The sequence below is a fragment of the Cetorhinus maximus genome, chromosome 19 (assembly GCF_964194155.1).
Source record: "Cetorhinus maximus chromosome 19, sCetMax3.hap1.1, whole genome shotgun sequence".
Classification (NCBI taxonomy): domain Eukaryota; kingdom Metazoa; phylum Chordata; class Chondrichthyes; order Lamniformes; family Cetorhinidae; genus Cetorhinus; species Cetorhinus maximus.
The window spans coordinates 96,732,632-96,756,105 of record NC_135897.1 but is presented as its reverse complement, the minus strand read 5'-3'; the positions used below and the strand labels follow the sequence as shown (position 1 = coordinate 96,756,105).

The 23,474-nt window shown below is 44.6% G+C and overlaps 2 protein-coding genes across 8 annotated transcripts in view; one reads left to right on the top strand and one right to left on the bottom strand.

Annotated features, from left to right (window-relative positions):
* Positions 1 to 18,271, bottom strand: part of LOC144694055 (B-cell lymphoma 6 protein homolog) — a 396,731-nt gene extending 378,460 nt beyond the window's left edge. For both annotated transcript variants that reach the window (XR_013579642.1, XM_078564418.1), the window contains exon 1: positions 18,262 to 18,271. The gene's annotated coding sequence lies outside the window, so the exon portion shown is untranslated. The remainder of the gene's footprint in view (positions 1 to 18,261) is intronic.
* lpp (LIM domain containing preferred translocation partner in lipoma) overlaps positions 1 to 23,474 on the top strand; it is a 467,959-nt gene that overhangs the window by 231,431 nt on the left and 213,054 nt on the right. The gene's annotated exons all lie outside the window — the stretch shown is intronic.

The window sequence follows — 23,474 nt, the reverse complement described above, 5'->3', positions numbered from 1 at the left end:
GATCACTAGAGAAAAAGTTATAGAAAATTAATAGGGCTAAAGGCTGACAAGTCCCCCTGGACTTGATGGCCTGCAACCTAGGATCTTAAAGGAAGTAATTGCCAAGAAAATGGATGGATTAGTGGTAATATTCCAAAATTCTTTAAATTCAGGAACTGTCCCAGCAGATTGTTAGTCACAAACTTAGCACAATTATTCAAGCAAGGAGGGAGACAGAAAGCTGGAAACTATAGGCCAGTTAGTCTAACATTTGTCTTTGGGAAAATGGTAGAATCTATTATTAAGGAGGTAGTAGGAGGACATTTAGAAAATCAGAATACAGTCAGGCAGAGTCAACATGGCTTTGTGAAAGGGAAATCATGTTTGAAAAATTTATTAACGTTCTTTCAGGATATAACACGCAGGGTGGATAAAGGAGAAACCAGTAGATGTCGAGCTCAGTTAGTGTTTCAAAACTGTCAACCTTGGGACCAGGGCTGTGCCAGATTTCAGATCTTGCCAGATCTCAGGTTGGGTAGTTCAGGCCATTGACAGTTCAGGTTGGGGGGGGTGGCGGTGGTCAAGGGTTGATTGGAGTGTAGTAATAGACCGGCTTGTAAGTAGTAAAGGGGATAACGAGTCAGGTGCCAGACCATGCAAATGCATTGCCTAGTCAAATTGTCCAAGTAAATTTTTTAAAATTGATGCATGACACATTCTAAAAATATCCAGTTTTTGGACAACTCTGTCTTTTGGACAGTTGGATTTGAGGCACTATTGTATTTGGATTTCCAAAAGGCACTCGATAGGACGACTACAAAAGAGCTGATGGAATTATGGATAGAGGATTGGCTAACTAATAGGAAACAGAGATTTGGGATGAATGGGTAATTTTCAGGTTGGCAAACTAACTAGTGAGTGGAGTGCCACAGGGATCAGTACTGGGGCCTCAACTATTTACAATCAACATCAATGCCTTGGATGAAGGGACAGACTGTATTGTAGCCAAATTTACTGATGGTACAAATATAAGTAAGAAAGCAAGTAGTGAGGAGGACACAAAGAATCTGCAAAGGGATGTAGATAGGCTAAGTTAGTGGGCAAAAAATTTGCAGATGGAGTATAATGTGGGAAAATGTGAGGTTGTCCACTTTGGCAGGAAGAACAGAAAAAAAGAACATTATTTAAATGGCGAGTGAGTGCAGAATGCTGTGGTCCAGAGGGATCTGGGTGTACTCATGCAGGAAACATAGAAAGTTAGTGTGCAGGTATAGCAAGTAATTAGGAAGATAAATAGAATGTTGACCTTTATTGCAAGGAGGATGAAATAGAGAAGTTGCCACAACTGTACAGGGTGTTGATGAGATCACACCTAGAGTACTTTGTATAGTTTTGGCCTCTTTATTTAGGGAGCAGTTCAGAGAAGGTTCACTGGGCTGATTCCTGGGATGAAGGGGTTGTCTTATGAGGAAAGATTGAGCAGTTTGGGCCTATATTCACTGGTGTTTAGGAAAATGCAAAGTGATCTTATTGAAACATGTAAGATTCTGAGAGGGCTTGATAGGGTAAATGCTGAGAGACTGTTTCCCCTCATGGGGGGAATCTGGAACTAGGGCACACATTAAAAATAAGGGGGTCTTCCATTTAAGAAGGCGATGAGAATTTTGTTCTCTTAGGGGGTCGTTAGTTTGTGGAATTCTCTTCACCAGAGTGCAGTGCAGGCTTGCTCGTGGAATACACTCAAAGCTGAATTAGAAAGATGTTTGATCGACAAGGGGGTTGAGGGTTATGGGACAGGCAGGGGTGGGGGCGTGCAGGAAAGTGAAGTCGCAGCCACAATCAGATCAGCCATGATCTTATCAAATGATGAATGGACCCGATGGGCTGAATGACCTATTCCTGCTCCTGTTTCTTATCATCTAATGGGACGGACTGACTGATTGGGATATAGAAACATAGAAATTAGGAACAGGAATAGGCCAATTGGCCCTTTGAGCCTGCTCCACCATTCATTATGATCTTGGCTGATCATCCAACTCGATAGCCTGCTCCCGCTTTCTTCCCATACCCTTTGATCCCTTTCGCCCCAAAAGCTGTATCTAACTCCTTCTTGAAAACATACAATGTTTTGGCCTCAAATACTTTCTGTGATAGTGAACTCCACAGGCTCATCACTCTCTGGGTGAAGATGTTTCTCCTCATCTCAGTCCTAGTTGGTCCACCCCGTATCCTCAGACTGTGACCCCTGGTTCTGGACTCCCCCACCATCGGGAACATCCTTCCTGCATCTACCCTATCTAGTCCTGTTAGAATTTTATAGGTTTCTATGAGATTCCACCCTCATTCTTCTGAACTCCAGCAAATATAATCCTAACCAACTCAATCTCTCCTCATATGTCAGCCCCGCCATCCCAGGAATCAGTCTGGTAAACCTTCGCTGCACTCCCTCTATAGCAAGAACATCCTTCCTCAGATAAGGAGACCAAAACTGCACACACAATTCCAGATGTGGTCTCACCAAGGCCCTGTATAATTGCAGCAAGACATCCCTGCTCCTGTACTCGAATCCTCTGGCTATGAAGGCCAACATACCAATTGCCTTCTTTACCGCCTGCTGCACCTGCATGCTTACCTTCAGCGACTGGTGTACAAGGACACCCAGGTCTCGTTGCACATTCCCCTCTCTCAATTTATAGCCATTCGGATAATAATCTGCCTTCCTGTTTTTGCTACCAAAGTGGATAACCTCACATTTATCCACATTATACTGCATCTGTCATGCATTTGCCCACTCACTCAACTTGTCCAAATCACACTGAAGCATCTCTGCATCCTTCTCACTGCTCACCCTCCCACCCAGCTTTGTGTCATCTGCAAATTTGGAGATATTACATTTAATTCCCTCATCTAAATCATTAATATATATTGTGAATAGCTGGGGTCCCAGCACCGATCCCTGCAGTACCCTACTAGTCACTGCCTGCCATTCGGAAAAAGACCCGTTTATCCCTACTCTTTGTCTCCTGTCTGCCAACCAGTTTTCTATCCATCTCAATACACTACCCCCAATCCCATGCACTTTAATTTTACCCGCTAATCTCTTATGTGGGACTTTGTCAAAAGCCTCCTGAAAGTCCAAATAAACCACATCCACTGGCTCCCCCTCAACAACTCTACTAGGTACATCCTCGAAAAAATTCCAATAGATTTGTCAAGCATGATTTCCCTTTCATAAATCCATGCTGACTCTGTCCAATTCTGCCACTATTTTCCATGTGCTCAGCTATTAAATATTTTATAATGGGCTCTAGAATTTTACCCACTACCAACGTCAGGCTGACTGGTCTATAATTCCCTCTTTTTTCTCTACCTCCCTTTTTAAATAGTGGGGTTACATTAGCTAGCCTCCAATCTATAGGAACTGTTCCAGAGTCTATAGAATCTCGGAAGATGACCACCAATGCATCGACTATTTCTAGGGCCACTTCCTTAAGTACTCTGGGATATAGATTATCAGGCCCCGGGGATTTATCGGCCTTCAATCCCATCAATTTCCCCAACACCATTTCCCTACTAATATTGATTTCTTTCAGTTCCTCCCTCTCACTAAACCCTGTGTTCCCCAACATTTGGTATGTTATTTATGTCCTCTTTTGTGAAGATAGAACCAAAGTATGCATTTAGTTGGTCAGCCATTTCTTTGTTCCCCATTATAAATTCCCCTGTTCCAGGCTGTAAGGGACCTACATTTGTCTTCACCAATCTTTTTCTCTTCACATACCCGTAGAAACCTTTACAGTCAGTTTTTATGTTCCCCACAAGCTTACTCTCGTACTCTATTTTCCCTTTCTTAATCAATCCCTTGGACCTCCTTTGCTGAATTCTAAACTGCTCCCAATCCTCAGGTCTGTCGATCATGGATGATCTCTCTCTCTCTGGAGATTGAGAGATGGTTCTGTATGTCATCAGTAATATCATCCCTGGAGATGGTGGTAGTAATATCAGGTTGCATCCATTGAGTAAAGACAGCGCCTCTTGTCATCCTTCATTGTTTTGCTTGCCGCTGTGTGAATTGTTACTCCTAGTTTGTTGATGAACCCTTTAACCCAGTGATCTTATGTAATCTCTGGCACGAGACTCTAACTACTGCCAGATGTTTTATGGAAATTCTTTAGCACAGCTTCAGCACTTTACATCATCTGGAATTCACTGTGAACTACTGTAGCTGCCTCGCTGGCTAGAAAAATATCCTGCTGACATTTGTGATGGCATCTGCCAAATGCAGAGCTTTATAAAAAGTGATCTTTCCATCGTAATCCTGTTTTGTTTGAACAGCTCCATTATTGTCAACTCTTCTACTTTTCCAGCTATCCTGTATTGTTGAAGGTGCCAGTATCCAATCACTTTGGACTCTCTGGGCTTAGTTTATGTTTTATTAGTAACTTGTTAAGTTCCTTATTCGGTTTAGATATGTAATTTAGGTTTAGGGCTTTTGGAATATTGGCAGAATTTTTCAGCTGTTTGTATAGAATTCTGCACTTGGTATTTGTGTCAGTCCGAATAATATTTATGTTCTTCTTTCTTTCAAAACTGGCCCATTCTCTATCTCGCACTGAAGCAAAGTCCTTGCCCTCTTCTTTTCACTATAGCTGTTATACAGCATCATTTGAAGAGCACTGACCATTTAAGAAAGACTTGCATTTCTAAAGTGCTTTCCACAATGTCAGGATGTCCAATAGCATTTTACAGCCAATGAAGAGCTTGGCCACTGTTGTAATGTAAGAAACATGGAAGCCAATTTTGTGCACAGAAAGATCCCACAAACAGCAATGTGATAATGACCAGATCCTACTAGTGGGAAATTCCACTTGCGTTGTCACAGCATAGTAGCACTGCTGCCATCAGTCCAAAAAGATGTTCTGCCTACCAGATAATTGTGTCCCTTTGACCACAGATGCTCCTATATAGGATCATTCACAGACTGTGCTAATGTATCGCAGCAGAGCCTCTAGTCATTTTAGAACCCCCTTTGCCTTTGGGCCAAGGCCCTGCTCTGTCGAGACCATGTCGTAATCAGCCTGCAACGAAAATCCCACGTTAAATAAAACTCTCACATTGGCATCTTCCACTTATCAAAATGAAGCTTGGGACCTGGAACTTCAGAACTTTCATGGACAACTCCTGAATGTTACACCGTCATCATAACTTGGTAGGTCAGGCACCTCAACATCGATATTACTGGCCCAAGTGAGCCACAACGGGCAGGAGAAAGCCAACTGAAGGAACAACGCAGTGGGTGCACATTTTTCTGAGAGGACCTTCCGGAAGAGGAATGACATTTCCATGGGGTGTCTTCGCCATCAAAAATGAACTTGTCCGGTGCCTCAGTGACTACCCACTGTGGGATAAGCGGGCACCTCATGACTGCCCGGCTCACCCTAATGACGAATCAGCACACCACTGTCATCAACACATACACTCCCAGACTGAGGCAACAGATGAGACCAAAGAAGGATTCTACACCGACCTTGAGCAATCCCTAACCCAAGTCCCAGCCGGTGACAAACTGATCCTCCTCAGTGATTTTAACATCAGAGCGGGGAAGGACGTGAATCTCTGGAAGGGTGTGATTGGGAAAGAAAGGAGTAGGGAAAGCAAACTCCAATGGAGTCCCCCTTCTAACAAAATGTCTAGAACATGACTTTGCCATAACTAACACCCTGTTCCAACGAGACAAACACAACATCTCATGGCAAGACCCAAGGTCCAAGCAGTGGCACCTGCTCAGCTACATCATCGTTCAGGCATGGGACCACAGAGATATTCATATCACCCACGCCATGACAGTTGCTGGCTCCTGCTGGGCCAATCACTGCCTTATCCAATCTACCATCTCCATCAGCCTGGACCTCAAACAGCAGAGGCAACCGAAGGAATACTGCAAAAAAATTAACATCAAAGACCTCAAAGAGCCCACCAAGGTGGTGCCTCTCAGTCTGCACCTCACTGCCAACCTCTCAATCCCCAGCCACCAGGAGCTACAGTGTGCCCATGGTACTGCTCAACCCTAAAGTCCACTGTAACAAGCAGCTGCAAAGAAATCTTTGGCCTCTCTACCAGAAAACATTGTGACTGGTTTGATGAAAGTGACTGAGATACAGGATCTAATTGAGCATTAAGTGCAAAGCTTTCACAGACGGGAAATGTCACCATAGTTCAAGAGAAAAGCAGCAGTACGACAGACCGGCTGAAGGCAATGATGTAGCATAAAACCCGTGACATAAAGAACAAATGGTGGGTAGAAAGAGCGCGCGAGACCCAATAACTCACAGACACAAAGGACATGCACGTTTTTTCAGCCGTGTAAAGATAATCTATAGCACAAACACTCAAGGGCCCACCCTGCCAAGAGGCAAGCAAGGAGCGGAGCTCATCAAGGACAGTCAGTGCTTGTTGGAGAGACCATTTTGAAGAACTCCTCAACTGAGACTCTGTCTTCAACTCAAACATCCTCAACTCCATTCCTCAATACCCAATCCGGCTCAGTCTCTGTGCTACCCCCGTCCACAGCAAAGCTGAAGAAAGCCATTTGTGAGGTGAGAAACAACAAAGCCACTGGAGCAGATGGAATCCCTGCTGAAATTCTGAAACACGGCGGAGATACACTCCTGGGGTAGCTGCATAACCTCATATCCCTTATCTGGGAAGTGGAGTACAACCGGGGGATCTCTGGGGCACAGTGATCATGAGTATATTCAAGAAGGGAGAAAAGTCTGATTGTGGTAACTACAGAGCAATCTCCCTGATGTCTGTTATAGAGAAGATTATTGCAAGGATCCTCTTCAACTGCCTCCTCCCAGTGGCAAAAGAGTCACGGTGTGGTTTTCGCCCAGTGAGAGACACCACAGACATGATCTTCACTGGGTGGCAAATCCAAGAAAAATGCAAAGAACAGGCCCAACTGCTGTACATGGCCTTTTTCGATGTCACCTCTGTAAACCATGAAGGCTTAAAGAGAATGCTCCTCAAATTTAGCTGCCTTCAGAACTTTGACACCATCCTCTGCTTACTCCTGGATGACACGCAAGCTGTGACCCTCACCAACAGAACCACCACAGACCCTATCTCAGTGAAGACTGGGGTCAAACAAGGCTGTGTTATTGTGCCAACTGTCTTCTCCAACTTCCTCACATCCAACAGATCATCCACAGGTGTGGAGATAATCTACAGAACAAATGGGAAACTGTTCAATCCTACACCGCCTTCAATCTAAAACCAAAAGCACTCCGACCTCAGTCATACAGCTTCAGTATCCAGATGATGCTTGTGTGTGCACTCACTCAGAAAGCGAGCTCCAGATCATTGTTGACTCCTTCTCCAAAGCATATGAGAAAATGGGCCTTTCACTAGACACCCGGAAAACTAAGGTCCTTTTCAAATCAGCTCCCATAGCAAAACACCTCCTCCTAGCGATTAAGATCAGGGGCATGATCCTAGAAAATGTGAACCATTTTCCATATCTTGGGAGCCTCCTATTGATGAAGGCCGACATAGATGATGAAATTCAGCCTGGTTCCAATGTACCAGCTCAGCCTCCAGCCGACTGAGAGGAAGAATATTTGAGGACCAGGATCTCAAACCCAAGACTAAGGCCATGGTTTACTGGGCAGCAATGCTCCTCATGCTCCAGAGACTCGGGCAACCTCCAGCAGAATCTCAAAGCACTGGTGACCTACCACCAGCGGTGCCTTTGGAGGATCCTCCAAATTCATTGGCAAGAAAAGCAGTCCAATGGCAGCGCCCTCTCCCAAGCCAGCGTTGAGACGCTAATCAGTCAAAACCAGTTCCGCTTGGTGGGACATGTCACTTGTATGCCTGATACCAGACTCCAGATACCAGTTCTACTCGGAATGTGGTCACAGCAGGAGACCCCCAGGAGGACAGTGGAAACACTTCAGCGATGACCTCAAAGGATGCCTCAAAAGGTCAAACATCTTCACCGACTCAAGGGAGACCCGGGCCACTGACCAGCCAAATTACGGGAGGCAATGATGGTATTGTCGATGGATGAGTAATCCAGAGAGCCAGGGTAATGCTGTGGGGACCTGGGTTCGAATCCCGCCACGGCAGATGGTGGAGTTTAAATCCAATAAAAATCTGGAATTCAAAGTCCAATGATGACCATGAAACCAAAAACCCATCTGGTTCACTAATGTCCTACAGGGAAGGAAATCTGCTGTCCTTACCTGTCTGGCCTACATGTGACTCCAGACCCACAGCAATGCGGTTGACTCTTAAATGCCCTCTGAAATGGCCTAACATATAACTCAGTTGTATCAAACCGCTGCAAAGTCTCAAAAAAAGAATGAAACCGGACAGACCACCCGGCAGGACAGACCCAGCAGAGGTGACAGGAGGCCGATATACTGTCAGGGCGGGGGAGTTGCCCTGGAAGCCCTCAACATCAACTCTGAACACCATGAAGTCTCATGGCATCAGGTCAAACATGGGCAAGGAAACCTCCTGCTGATTACCACGGACCACCCTCCCTCAGCTGATGAATCAGTGCTCCTCCATGTTGAACACTACTTGGAGGAAGCACTGAGGGTGGCAAGGGCACAGAATGTACTCTGAGTGGGGGACTTCAATGTCCATCACCAAGGGTGCCTCAGTAGTACCACTACTGATTGAGCTGGCTGAGCATTAAAGAATATAGCTGCTAGACTGGGTCTGCGGCCAGTGGTGAGGGAACCAACAAGAGAGAAAAACATACTTGACCTGATCTTCACCAACCTGCCTGCTGCAGATGCATCTAACCATGGCCCTATTGATAGGAGCGACCACCACACAGTCTTTGTGGAGATGAAGCCCTACCTTCACATTGAGGATACCCTCCATCGTGTCGTGTGGCAGTATCTCTGTGCTAAGATACTGTGGCAGTATCTCAGTGCTAAATGGGATAGATTTCAAACAGATCAAGACTGGGCATCCATGAGGCTCTGTGGGCCATCAGCAGCAATAAAATTCTACACAAACATAATCTGTAACCTCATGGCCCGGCATTTCTCCCATTCTACCATTACTATCAAGCCAGGGGATCAACCCTGGTTCAATGAAGAATGCAGGAGGGCATGCCAGGAGCAGCACCAGGCATACCTAAAAATGAGGTGTCAAGCAGGTGAAGCTATATCGCAGGACTTGTTGCATGGCAAACAGCATAAGCAGCAAGTGATGTTCAGAGTTAAGTGATCCCACAACCAACGGATCAGATCTAAGCTCTGCAGTCCTGTCACGTCCAGTCGTGAATGGTGGTGCACAATTAAACAACTCACTGGGGGAGAAGGCTCCATCCTCAATGATGGAGGAGCCCAGCACATCAGTGCAAAAGATAAAGCTGAAGCATTTGCTACAACCTTCAGTCAGAAGTGCCAAGTGGATGATCCATCTCAGCCTCCTCCGGAGATCCCAGGCATCACAGGTGCCAGTCTTCAGCCAATTCGATTCACTCCACGTGATGTCAAGAAACAGCTGAAGGCACTGGATACTGCAAAGTCTATGGGCCCTGACAATATTCCGGCAATTGTACTGAAGACTTGTGCTTCAGAACTTGCTGCGCCCCTAGCCAAGCTATTCCAAGACAGCTATAATACTGGCATCTACCCAGCAATGTGGAAAATTGCCCAGGTATGTCCTGTCCACAAAAAGCAGGACAAATCCAACCCGGCCAATTAACGCCACATCAGTCTACTCTCCATCATCAGTAAAGTAATGGAAGGGCTCATCAACAGTGCTATCAAGCAGCACTTGCTTAGCAATACCTAACTCAATTTGGGTTCCGCCAGGGCCACTCAGCTCCTGACCTCATTACAGCCTTGGTTCAAACATGGACAAAAGAGCTGAACTCCTGAGGTGAGGTGAGTGTGGCTGCCCTTGATATCAAGGCTGCATTAGACAGAGTGTGGCAACAAGGAGCCCTAGCGAAAGTGGAATCAATGGGAATCAGGGGAAAAACTCTCCGCTGGCTGGAGTCAAACCAAGCACAAAGGAAGATGGTTGTGGTTGTTGGAGGTCGGTCATCTCAGCACCAGGACATCACTGCAGGAGTTCCTCAGAGTAGCGTCCTTGGCCCAACCATCTTCAGCTGCTTTATCAATGACCTTCCTTCCATCATAAAGTCAAAAGTGAGGATGTTCGCTGATGATTGCACAATGTTCAACACCATTTGTGACTCCTCAGACACTGAAGCATCCATGTCCAAATGCTTCAAGACCTGGACAATATCCAGGCTTGGGCTGACAAGTGGCAAGTAACATTCGCGCCACACAAGTGTCAAGCAATGATCATCTCCAACAATAGAGAATCTAACCATCATCCCTTGACATTCAATGGCATTACCATCACTGAATCCCTCACTATCAACATCCTGGGGGTTACCATTGACCGGAAACTGAACTGGACTAGCCATATAAATATTGTGGTTACAAGAGCAGGTCAGACCCTAGGAATTCTGCGATGAGTAACTCACCTCCTGATTCCCCAAAGCCTTTCCATAATCTGCAAGGCACAAGTCAGGAGTGTGATGGAATACTCTCCAGTTGCCTGGATGAGTTCAGCTCCCACAACACTCAAGAAGCTGAACACCATCCAGAACTAAGCAGTCCGCTTGATTGGTACTGCACCCACAAACTTTCACTCCCTACACCACCGACGCACAGTAGCAGCAGTGTATACCATCTACAATGTGCACTGCAGGAATTCACCAAGGCTCCTTGGACAGCACCTTCCAAACACATGACCAACAACATCTAGAAGTACAAGGGCAGCAGATAGATGGGAACACCACCACCTGGAAGTTCTCCTCCAAGTCACTCACCATCCTGACTTGGAAATATATCGGCTGTTCCTTCACTGTCACTGGGTCAAAATCCTGGAACTCCCTCCCTAACAGCACTGTGGGTGTACCTACACCACATGGCACACCACCACCTTTTCATGAGGCAATGGGTAATAAATGCTGGCCCAGCCAGCGATGCCCACATCCTGTGAATGAATAAAATTTTTTTTTAAAATTGATAAGTGTCACCCGGTAAGACACCAAACATATCGTGAGACTTAAATAAAAGCAAAATGTTGCAGTTGCTGGAGGTCTGAAATAAAAGGAGAAAATGCTGGAAAAGCTCAGCAGCTCTGGCCGCATCAGTGGAAAGGGAAACCGAGTTAACATTTTGAGTCTGAAGAAAAGTCATATTAGACTCAAGGTTAAGTCTGTTTCTCTCTCCACAGATGGTGCCAGAGCTGCTGAGCGTTACGAGCGCTTTCTGTTTTCACATTGAGGGCAGTCGCTGGGAGCGTGCAGAGACGAAGCATCAGAGAGACAGCACAATCCTCCATCTGCCCAACCCTACAAGCACCACCTGCCCTGCATGTGGCAGAGTGCAGATCACTCACTGGAGTCATCAGTCATCTCAGAACCCATTGAATCGGAGTGGACACAAGTCAATCTCAATCTCGAAGGACTGTCTAAGAAAAGACAAGAGTGGCCCTGAGGAGGGGAAACCAGAAAAAATGGCTCTTTAACCAGTGAATTCTGATCAAATCAAGGAAACAATCTACTGTGTGACACATGGAAACAAGCCAGTGTCAGAGACACAGAAACAATGATGCTCCTCCTCCCTCTCTGCCGGAAGCTGCTCTTTCATTGCCTCCTTGAGATAATTATCTCGGCATGCAGTGCACGCAGAACATTCGGCATAGTTCGGGATCCAGACATCAGGGCAACTCAGGGTCCTGAGGCACTGCACTATCAGCATTCACAGAGTGCTGCACTGCCAGAGGGTGAGAAATCAGGGAGTGCAGCACTGTCAGAGGGTCAGTACTGAGGGAGTGGGAGTGCTGCACTGTCAAAGGGTCAGTACTGAGGGAGTGCTGCACTGTCAGAGGGTCAGTACTGAGGGAGTGCTGCACTGTCAGAGGGTCAGAAATAGGGGAGTGCAACACTGTCAGAGGGTCAGTACTGAGGGAGTGCTGCACTGCCAGAGGGTCAGAAATCGGGGAGTGCAACACTGTCAGAGGGTCAGTACTGAGGGAGTGCTGCCCTGTCAGAGGGTCAGTACTGAGGGAGTGCTGCCCTGTCAGAGGGTCAGTACTGAGGGAGTGCTGCACTGTCGGAGGGTCAATACTGAAGGAGTGCTGCACTGTCAGAGGGTCAGTACTGAGGGAGTGCTGCACTTTCGGAGGGTCAGTACTGAGGGAGTGCTGCACTGTCGGAGGGTCAGTACTGAGGGAGTGCTGTACTGTCGGAGGGTCAGTACTGAGGGAGTGCTGCACTGTAGGAGGGTCAGTACTGAGGGAGTTTTTTCAATTCATTCCTGGGATGAGTGTCGCTGGCTGGGCCAGCATTTATTGTTCATCCCTAATTGTCCTTGTTCAGAGGGCATTTAAGGGCCAATCACATTGCTATGGGTCTGGAGTCACATGTGGGCCAGACCAGGTAAGGACGGCAGATTTCCTTCCCTACAGGGCATTAGTGAACCAGATGGGTCTTTACAACAATCGGCAATGGTTTCGTGATCAGGCTTCTTATTGAATTCAAATTTCACCATCTCCCATGGTGGGATTTAAACCCTGGGTCTTCTGAAGACTAATCCAGTGACAATGTCACTATGCCACTCGCCTCGCCTATGCTGCACTGTCGGAGGGTCAGTACTGAGGGAGTGATACACTGTTGGAGGGTCAGTTTGAGGGAGTGCGGCACTGTCGGAGGGCCAGTATCTAGGTGTGCTGTGCTGTTGGAAGTTCAATACTGAGGGAGTGCAGCACTGTCAGAGATACTATCTTTTGGACGAGACATTAAACCAAGTCCCTGCCTACCTCCCTGGGCAGATGCCAATGATCCCATGACACTATTTCAAAAATATGAGGGGCGTTCTCCTGGTTTTCCTGTGCCAATATTTATCCCTCAGCCAACATCACTAAAGCAGATTATCTGATCATTAATATTATTGATGTTTGTGGGATCTTACTTTGCATATTTTGCCAGCCATATTTCCTGCGTTGCAATAGGGTTAACGCTTGAAGTTTACTCCATTGGCTATAAGGCACTTTGGGACATCCTGAAGTTATAACAAGTGCTATAGAAATGCATGTCTTTCTTTTTTAACATCAGCTCCTGCCTTGGGACGTAGCTCACCTGACATTGTAAGACTCAGTCAGCATTGGATTAGAATTCTGATTTGGGGCTTGAGCCCACGACTTCCATCACCCCGGTGGAACTGAAGGTCCTGCATTCACGTGGCACCCTTGGCAGGTGCTGTCGGCAAGCACATGTCGAAAATAAAGTGAGTGCTTGAACCTTGATAGGACTGGGTGCTGCTGAGCACCAACTATGCATCTGCACTTGCAGATCTGCACCACAGGCCTTACCTGTGGATCTGCTGGTATCAGGACCTATAAGCAAAACCTGACTGTGGTGAAGAAAGCGGTTGTTAATGAGGGAGGATCTGATCACTCTTGGCACTGCTAGCACTGATTAGTAAACAGAGCAGTACTGCTGGTCAATATTAATTTGTGGATATTGGCATTGGCAGTAAGGTTGTGGCTGCAATGAGGCGTAAAAGGATTGAAAGTAGAACTGCAAAGGGAATGATGGGGCAATAGATCATTGTGAAACCCTGGTCTCCGATATTGTTTTGCATTTAATGGTTAGCAGGCCATAATGTTTAAAGGATGCAGTGTTTAACATTGTCCAATACTTCAGTCAGGCCAGACATGGAATAGTACATCCAGTTCTGGACTGTGTACTTTCAAAAGATGTTGATGGGTTAGTAGGAAAATAACAGTTGATGATCCCAGGCCACATACACTCGCATTGTTCAGATAGTTCAGAAAGAACTCCTTGTTCCTGTAGGACAGAAAATGGTTTCAAGGCATCAAATATAACAAAGGGCACAGGTCCAGCAGGAGCTGAAAGCTTTAATTGGTTAGAGAATTAATCTGAACACATTCAGTGCTCATATAATGAAGCAAGGAAACATTGTGATATTTAATTTGACTGATTGAAGTCTGCTTGTGGTTTCTATAATGGAAATACATGGAATATATTTTCCAGGTAATTCTGTTTTTGTTTAGAATATAAGCAGGCTGATTGAAACCTTTAAGATCCTGAGGGGTCTTGACAGGTTGGATATGGAGAGAATGTTTCCTCTTGTGGAAGAATCTAGAGCTAGGGGCCACTGTTTAAAAATAAGGGGTCGCTTATTTAAAACAGAGATTAGGATAGTTGTTTCTCTGTCAGAGGGTTGTGCGACTTTGGAACTCTCTTCCTCAAAAGTTGGTGGAAGGAGAGTCTTTGAATATTTTTAAGATCGAGCTAGATAGATTATTGATTAACAGGGGAGTGAAATGTTATCAGGGTGTAGGTGGGAGGTTACAATCAGACCAACCATGACTTAACTGAATGGCAGATCAGGCTTGAGGGCTGAGTGGCCTACTCTTGCTCCTAATTCATACGCTTGTATGTTTTTTTAATTCTTTGGTGGGATTTGGGCATTGCTGGCTAGGCTGCATTAGACCACATATCAGAGTAAAAATACTGATAAAACAAGACTAACCCTGAACATAAACAGGAAATTATGAACAAAATAAGTGGACATCAGTGAGACACACCATTGAAATATAGGCACCTAATAGTGGAAAGGCTTTGGAGCAAGAAAATGTATTAACGAGCTACAGGAATAAGCAGTGAGGGTGTGCAGAGAGAATGGAGGTTTTACAACGTGTGCAGGACTCCTATCTTTCCCAGTGTATAAAAAGTCCAACAAGAGAGGGAGCACTGCTGGATCTACTAATGGGAAATGAACCAAAACACATTGGACAAGTAAGGGTTGGGAACAGCTAGGCAATAGTGATCACAACATAATTATGTCTAAATATAGTTGGAGAAATGTAAGGCAAAGGCCAAAGTAATAAATTATCGAAAAGCTGACTTTAAGGATGAGAATGGAATGAGAGAAAATAAAATTAAAAAGTTTACTAACAAAGAAGTAGAACAGCTTGTGCATTCTCCATGGCGATGCCTCTACCAAGCACAGTCCACTTGCCAACCAATCAGCACTCTCTTCTCATACAGTATAAACTTGTTGTTTCCCCTGACATTGGTATTTTCTTGCAAATTGTCCTGATGAGTGCAAGATGAAAAGCTTCAACAAAAAATGTCTAATTTTTCAGCAATTCTCAAATAGAACAGCACTTGGGAAACACTTTAAATGATCAACAGACTCTTTTTAAAAAATTTAATTCATTCATGGGATGTTGGTGTCTCTGGCTAGGCCAGCATTTGTTTCCCATTCCTAATTGCCTTTGAGCAGGTTTCGGTGAGCCACCTTCTTGAACCATATCAGTCCACCTCGTATCGGTACATCTCCCCATTTCTGCCTTAAATGGGAATCCTCCTATTTTTAAACTATGCCCCCTAGTTCTAGTCTCTCTCACAATGAGAAACACCCTCTTTGCATCCACCCTGTCAATTCCCCTTAAGATCTTTTGTGTTTCCATAAGATCACCTCTCATTTTTCTAAACTCCAATGGATACAGGCCCAACCTGTCCAATCTTTCCTCAGAAGATAACCCCCTCATCCCAGGTATCACTTGCGTGAACCTTTTCCTGGCTGTTTCTAATGCAGTTATATCCTTCTTTAAATAAGGAGACCCAAACTGTACACATAATCCCAGATGTGGTCTCACCAACACTCTGTACAACTTTAGCAAAACGTCCTACTTTTATATTCCATTCTCCAGCAATAAACAGCAACATTCCATTTGCCTTCCTGATCACTTGCTGTACCTGCAAAATAACGCTTTGTAATTCATGTACCAGGACACCCAGATCCTTCTGTCCCACAGAGTTTTCCAATCTTTCTCCATTTAAATAGCATACTGTTTTACTATTCTTCCTGCCAAAGTGGATGAGTTCACATTTTCCTATATTCTACCAATTTCTACCCATTTACCTAACCTATCTAAATCCCTTTGTAGACTCTTTAATTCCTCCGCACAATTTACTTTCCTATTTGTCTTTATGTCCTCAGAAAATTTAGCAACCACTCAGCCGCTTCATCCAAGTCAATGATAGATTGCAAATAGTTAAGGCCCCAACACTGATCCTTGTGGCACTCCGCTAGTTACAGCTTACCGAAAATGACCCATTTATCCCTGCCCTCTGCTTCTTGTATGCTAACCAATCCTCTATCCTTGATATGACGTTCGCCCTACACCATGAGTTCTTGTTTTGTGCAATAACCTTTGATGTGACAGCTTGTCAAATACCTTTTCCTTTTGGAAATCCAAGTACACCACATCTACTGGTTCCCTTTTATCCATGTAACTTGTTAGATCCTCAAAGAACTCCAATAAATTAGTCAAACATGATTTCCCTTTCACAGAACCATGCTGACTCTGCCTGATTGCATTAAGATTTTTGAAGTTCCCTGGTACAACCCCCTTAATAACAGATTCTACCATTTTCCCTTTGACAGCAGTTCGGCTAACTGGCCTGTAGGTTCCTGCTTTCTGCCTCCCTCCTTTCTTGAATAGATGAGTTACATTAGCTATTTTCCAATCTGATTGGCCCTTTCCAGAATCAAGGGATTTTTGAAAAATTGCAACCAATGCACCTACTATGTCAGCAGCCATTTCGTTTAAAGACCCGAGGTTGAAATCCAACGAGACCTGGGCAATTGTCAGCCTTTAGCTCTAATCATTTTCTCAGTCCCCTTACCCTGGTGATTGCAATTGTTTTAAGTTCCTCTCTCCCTTTCACCTCTTGATTTACAAGTATTTCTAGGATCTGGGATGTTATTTGAGTCTTTTACAGTGAAAACAGATGCACAATATTTCCTTATTTTCCATTATTAATTCTTTTTAAATACTTGTAGGAAGTCATACTATTTGTTTTTATATTTCTTGTAAGCTTTTTCTCATATTCTAATTGCTCCTTCCTTATTACTTTTTTAGTCATCCTTTGCTGGTTTTTAAATTCTGTCCAGTCACCTGACCTACCATTAATCTTTGCAAAGTTGTATGTTTTTCTTTCAATATCTTTTTTGATTCATTCCTGGGATGTGGGCTTCGCTGGCTGGGCCAGCATTTATTGCCCATCCCCAGTTGTCCTTGAGAAGGTGGTGGTGAGCTGCCTTCTTGAACTGCTGCAGTCCACGTGGTGTAGGTACACCCACAGTGCTGTTAGGGACAGAGTTCCAGGATTTTGACCCAGCAACAGTGAAGGAACAGCGATATATTTCCAAGTTGGGATGGTGAGTGACTTGGAGGGGAACTTGCAGTTGGTGGTGTTTCCATCTATCTGCTGCCCTTGTCCTTCTAGGCAGTAGTGGTCATGGGTTTGGAAGGTGCTGTCAAAGGAGCCTTGGTGAATTCCTGTGGTGAATTCCTGCAGTGCATCTTGTAGATGGTACACACTGCTGTTACTGTGCGTTGGTGGTGGAGGGAGTGAATGTTTCTGGATGTGGTGCCAATCAAGTGGGCTGCTTTGTCCTGGACGGTATCAAGCTTCTTGAATGTTGTGGGAGCTGCACTCATCCAGGCAAGTGGGGAGTATTCATCACACTCCTGACTTGTGCCTTACAGATGGTGGACTTTGGGGAGTCAGGAGGTGAGTTACTCGTCAAACGATTCCTAGCCTCTGACCTGCTCTTGTAGCCACAGTATTTATATGGCTAGTCCAGTTCAGTTTCTGGTCAATGGTAACTACCAGGATGTTGATAGTGGGGGATTCAGTGATGGTAATGCCATCGAATATCAAGGGGTGATGGTTGGACCCTCTCTTTTTGGAGATGGTCATTGCCTGACACTTGTGGGGCGCGAATGTTACTTGCCACTTATCAGCCCAAGCCTGGATATTGTCCAGGTCTTGCTACATTTGGACATGGGCTGCTTCAGTATCTGAGGAGTCATGAATGGTGCTGAACATTGTGCAAACATCAGCGAACCTCCCCACTTCTGTACTTATGATGGAAGGAAGGTCATTGATGAAGCAGCTGAAGATGGTTGGGCCGAGGACTCTACCCTGGGGATCTCCTGCAGTGATGTCCTGGAGCTGAGATGATTGACTTCCAACAACCACAACCATCTTCCTTTGTGATAGGTATGACTCCAACCAGCGGAGAGTTTTCCCCCTGATTCCCATTGACTCCAGTTTTGCTAGGGCTCCTAGATGCCACACCTGGTCAAATGCTGCCTTGATGTCAAGGGCAGTCACTCTCACCTCACCTCAAGAGTTCAGCTCTTTTGTCCATGTTTGATCCAAGGCTGTAACGAGGTCAGGAGCTGAGTGGCCCTGGCGGAACCCAAACTGAGCATCAGTGAGCAGGTTATTGCTGAGCAAGTTCCGCTTGATAGCACTGTTGATGATCCCTTCCATTACTTTACTGATGATGGAGAGTAGACTGATGGGGTGTTAATTGGCCGGGTTGGATTTGTCCTGCTTTTTGTGGACAGGACATACCTGGGCAATTTTCCACATAGCCGGGTAGATGCCAGTGTTGTAGCTGTACTGGAACAGCTTGGCTAAGGATGCGGCAAGTTCTGGAGTGCAAGTCTTCAGTACTATTGCCGGAATATTGTCAGGGCCCAAAACCTTTGCAGTATCCAGTGCCTTCAGCCATTTCTTGATATCACATGGAGTGAATTGAATTGGCTGAAGACTGGCATCTGTGATGCTGGGGACTCTGGAGAAGGCTGAGATGGATCATCCACTCGGCACTTCTGGCTGAAGATTGTAGCAAATGCTTCAGCCTTATCTTTTGCACTGATGTGCTGGGCTCCCCCATCATTGAGGATGGGGATATTTGTGGAGCCTCCTCCTCCAGTGAGTTGTTTAATTGTCCACCACCATTCACGACTGGATGTGGCAGGAGTGCAGAGCTTAGATCTGATCCATTGGTTGTGGGATCGCTTAGTTTTGTCTATCACTTGCTGCTTATGCTGTTTGGCATGCAACTAGTCATGTGTTGTGACCTCAACTCCACATCCCTGCCTACCCTGATAACCTTTCAGCCCCCCTTGCTTATCAAGAATCTATCCAGCTCGGCCTTAAAAACATTCAAAGACTCTGCTTCCAATACCTTTTGAGGAACCGAGTTCCAAAGACTCACAACCTTCCGAAGGAAAAATCTCCTCATCTCTGTTTGAAATGGGCATCCCGTTATTTTTACACAGTGACCCCTAGCTCTAGATTCTCCCACAAGAGGAAACATCCTTTCCACATCCACCCTGTCAAGGCCCCTCAGGATCTTATATGTTTCAATCAAGTCACCTCCTACTCTTCAAAACTCCAATACAAACCTACTGTGTCCAACCTTCCCTCAAAAGGTAACCCTCCAAATCCAGGACACCAATATTATAACAGTACCCAAGATGTAGTCTCACCTGTATAACTGAAGCATAACCTCTATACTTATATATCCTATTCCCCTCACAATAAGTGATAACATTCTATTAGCTTCCCTACATACTTTTTGTACCTGCATACTAACCTTTTTCAATTTATGTACTTGGGACACCCAGATCCCTCTGCATCTCAAAGCTCTGTAATCTCTCATCATTTAGATAATATGCTTTTTTATCTTTTCTGCTAAAATGGGCAATTTCACATCCATACCTTCAGTCTCTTCATCCAATTCACTTGTATGAATTGTAAATAGTTTAGTCCCCAGCATTAATCCCTGTGGCACACCACTCATAATATATCTTGCCAACCAGAAAATGACCCATTTATGCCCACTCTCTCTTTCCTGTTAGCCAGCCAATCTTCTGCCATGTCAATATGTTACCCTCTACACCATGAGCTTTTATTTTCCACAATAACGTTTGACGTGACACCTTAGATTTCCAGAATGCATTTGATAAGTGCAGTTCATCAAATGGTTCCCCTTTATCCACAGCACATGTTACTTCTTCAAAGAACTGCAATAAATTGGTTAAACATGATTTCTCTTTCACAAAACCATGTTGACTCTGTCTGATTTGCCTTGAATTTATCTAAGTGCCCTGCCATACATCTTTAATAACAGCTTCTAACATTTTCCCAATGAAAGATGTTAAGCTGGCCTGTAGTTTCCAGTTTTTTGTCTCCCTCCCATTTTGAATGAAGGAGTTACATTTGTTATTTTCCAGTCTAATGGAACCTTCCCTGAATCTAGGGAATTTTAGAAAATTAAAACCAACACATCAACTATCTCCTTAGCCACTTCTTTAAGACATTAGGATGAAGTCAATCAGGATCCAGGGACTTGTCAGCCCCAATTCCAATAATTTGCTCAGTACCACTTCACTGATGATTGTAATTTTCTTGAGTTCCTCTCTCCCTTCCATTTCCTGATTTATAGATATTTCTGGGATGTTACTTGTATCCTTTACAGTATGCTGTAAAATATCTGCTCAATTCATCTTCCATCTCCTTATTTTCCATCATTAATTCCCCAGACTCAATCTCTATAGGACCAGCGCTCAGTTCGTTATCCCTTTTCTTTTGTAACTATCTATAGAAACTCCTGCTGTCTGTTTTAATATTTCTAGCTAGCTTGCTTTCATATTTATTCATACTTATTCACCTTTATTAAGCTTTTAGTCATTCTTTGCTGTTTTTTTATATTCTGCCCAATCTTCTGACCCACCGCCCATCTTTGCACAGTTATGTGCTTTTTCTTTAAGTTTGATACTGTCTTTAATTTTTTAAATTAAACACAGATGGTGAGTACCTCCCCCTGCACCCCCCTTGGAATTTTTCTTTCTCGTTGGAATGTTTCTATTCTTTGTATTCTGAAATCTCCCTTTAAATGTGTGCCACTGCATCTCAATTGTTCTATCCCTTAACCGAATTTGCCACTCGCTCTGCTTTCAGGCCCTCATAACTGCTCTCATTTAGGTTTAAAATACTAGTCTCAGATCCACTCTTCACTTCCTCAAACTGAATGTAAAATTCAATCATATTATGATCGCTGCTACCTTGGGATGTCTTCACTCTGAGATCACGGTACTAGGTCTAGTCGAGCCTGCTGTCTGTTTGGCGCCAGAACGTACTGTTCTAAGAAGCTATCCCAAAAACACTCTTATGAACTCCTCATCTAGGCTACCTTTGACCGTCTGATTTTTCCAGTCTACATGTAGATTAAAATTCCCCGTGGTTATTGCCGTACCTTTCTGACAAGCTCCCATTATTTCTTCCTTTGTACTCAGTCCAACCATGTGGGTGCTGTTAGGGGGCCTGAACACCAATCTCACAAGTGACTTCTTGTCTTTATCATTTTTCATCTCTACCCAAAGCGTTTCTACATCCTGGATTCCTGAACTGAGGTCATCCCTCTCCATTTTGCTAATCCCATCATTAATTAACAGAGCCAGCCCTCCACCTTTTCCTAACTTCCTGCCCTTCCTAGATGTCATGTACCCTTCGATATTCAGGTCCTAATCTATGTCATCCTGCAGCCATGTCTTTGTAATGGCTTTCAGCTTGTTATTATTTATTTCTATAATGAGCTATTAGTTCATCTATTTTGTTTCAAATGCTAAATGCATTCGGAAACAGAGCCTTTAGTTCTGCCCTTTGCTATAACCGAGATGGGGGAGGAGAATGTCTGTCTCTAGTTCCACTATTCCACAAGTCACAACATATGTTTGAATGATTTTGTCAGCTAGCTATACAGCCAACTGTGTACTTTACCTATTACCCTTAGAATGACCACTCTATGCCCAAGTTTCTTCAATAAACAGCAAAATGATTAATCTATTATAAAACCAGGCTTGTTAAGTAGAAGGCAAAATTTATTAACATTCAGTAAGAAATATGAAGGTATAACAATGACTCTTTCTAAGTAGGCTAACTCTCTCTATCTCTCACGTGCACAAGCACACACACCTAAAAAAAAATAAAATAAAATAGAGGAATTCTGCCAAAAGATTAAAAGTCAATGGTTCAAGGGAAAAGGGTAAATGGTGGAATCCTTGAAATGGTGTCCGGGTTATGGATTTGGTCTCTCAGCTCTGGCCTTGGAAACAGTGGATGACTCTTGCACTGCTTTTCAGGTGGACTTTGAGGAAAACTTGCAGTCAGTCAATTTCAGGACGTGGAGTGACTTTGGAGCGACTTCCATTCGCTGTCTGCTTTGGGACTGGGTCTTGAGTTTCAGGACCTGCTGCCTTCTTTACCCAGGCAGTTGATCCTTCTTGCTTTGCCCCCAAAGCAAAGCAGTCGACCAGCTTTTAGACATAATTTTCAAGGCCTATTTTATTCCAAAGCAGCCAGAGTCCCTGTCTTAACCCTTTAAGGAGCAGTGTCTTTTTTAAAAAATGCAAAATCTTCCAGAATGTTTTCAGTCCTTGAAGATAAACCATCTTCCATGATTAAAGCATTTATGACATATTTTATTATTTTTGTAACCTCTAGCCTTATCTGCTGATTTACTCTTAGATTTGTAATCTATTCTTCCAGTCAGAATCTGTTTATCATTCCCCATATTTGTACCTTTCTCTCTTGTCTTGTCTCTACTTTTTGATTTACCACATCTTCCCAAATTTGATCCCTTGCCCCCACTATTTAATTTAAAATCCTCTCTACTTCCCTCCTTATGCAGCTCGCTAGAACACTGGTCCCAGCACGGTTCAGGTGTAGACCATCCCAACGGTACAGCCCCCACTTTCCCCAGTACTGATGCCAGTGGCCCACAAACCGAAACCCACTTCTCTCACACCAGTCTCTGAGCCACGCATTCATCTCTCTAATCTTATTCATCCTATGCCAATTTGCATGTGGCTCAAATAATAATCCAGAGATTATTATCTTTGAGGTTCTGCTTCTTAATCTGGACCTAGATCCTCATACAGACTATGCAGAACCTCTTTCCTTGCCTTGCCTATGTCTTTGGTACCTACATGGACCACGATAGCTGCATCCTGTCCCTCCCACTCCAGCCCTGAGCAGATGTCCCAAACCCTGTCACTGGGCAGGCAACACAGCCTGGACTCTCACTCTTTGCTGCAGAGAACAGTGTCAATCCCCCTCACTATACCATCCCCTAATACTATTACATTCATCTTTGCTCTCCTCACTTGAATAGCTTCCTGTAGCACAGTGCCATGCTTAATCAGCTCATCCATCCTGCATCCCCCACTCTCCTCCAAACAAGCTGAAAGAACCTCAGACTATTGCAAAGACTGAGGCTCTTGCACTCCTGCTCTCTTGCTCCCCTTACCTGCCTCGCTTGCAGTCACATCCTCCTGCCCCTGTCCACTGACCAAATCAGAAGACCTTATCCTAAGGTGTGTGACCTGGTAAAGAGTGTTCCGGTAACTTTCCCCCTCCTTGATGCATCACAGTGTCTGCAGCTCGGCCTCCAACTCAATGACTCTGAGCCGAAACTCCTCGTGCCCCAAACACTTCCTGTAGATGTGTTTGTCCTGTGATCACATCGACACCCAGGAGCTCC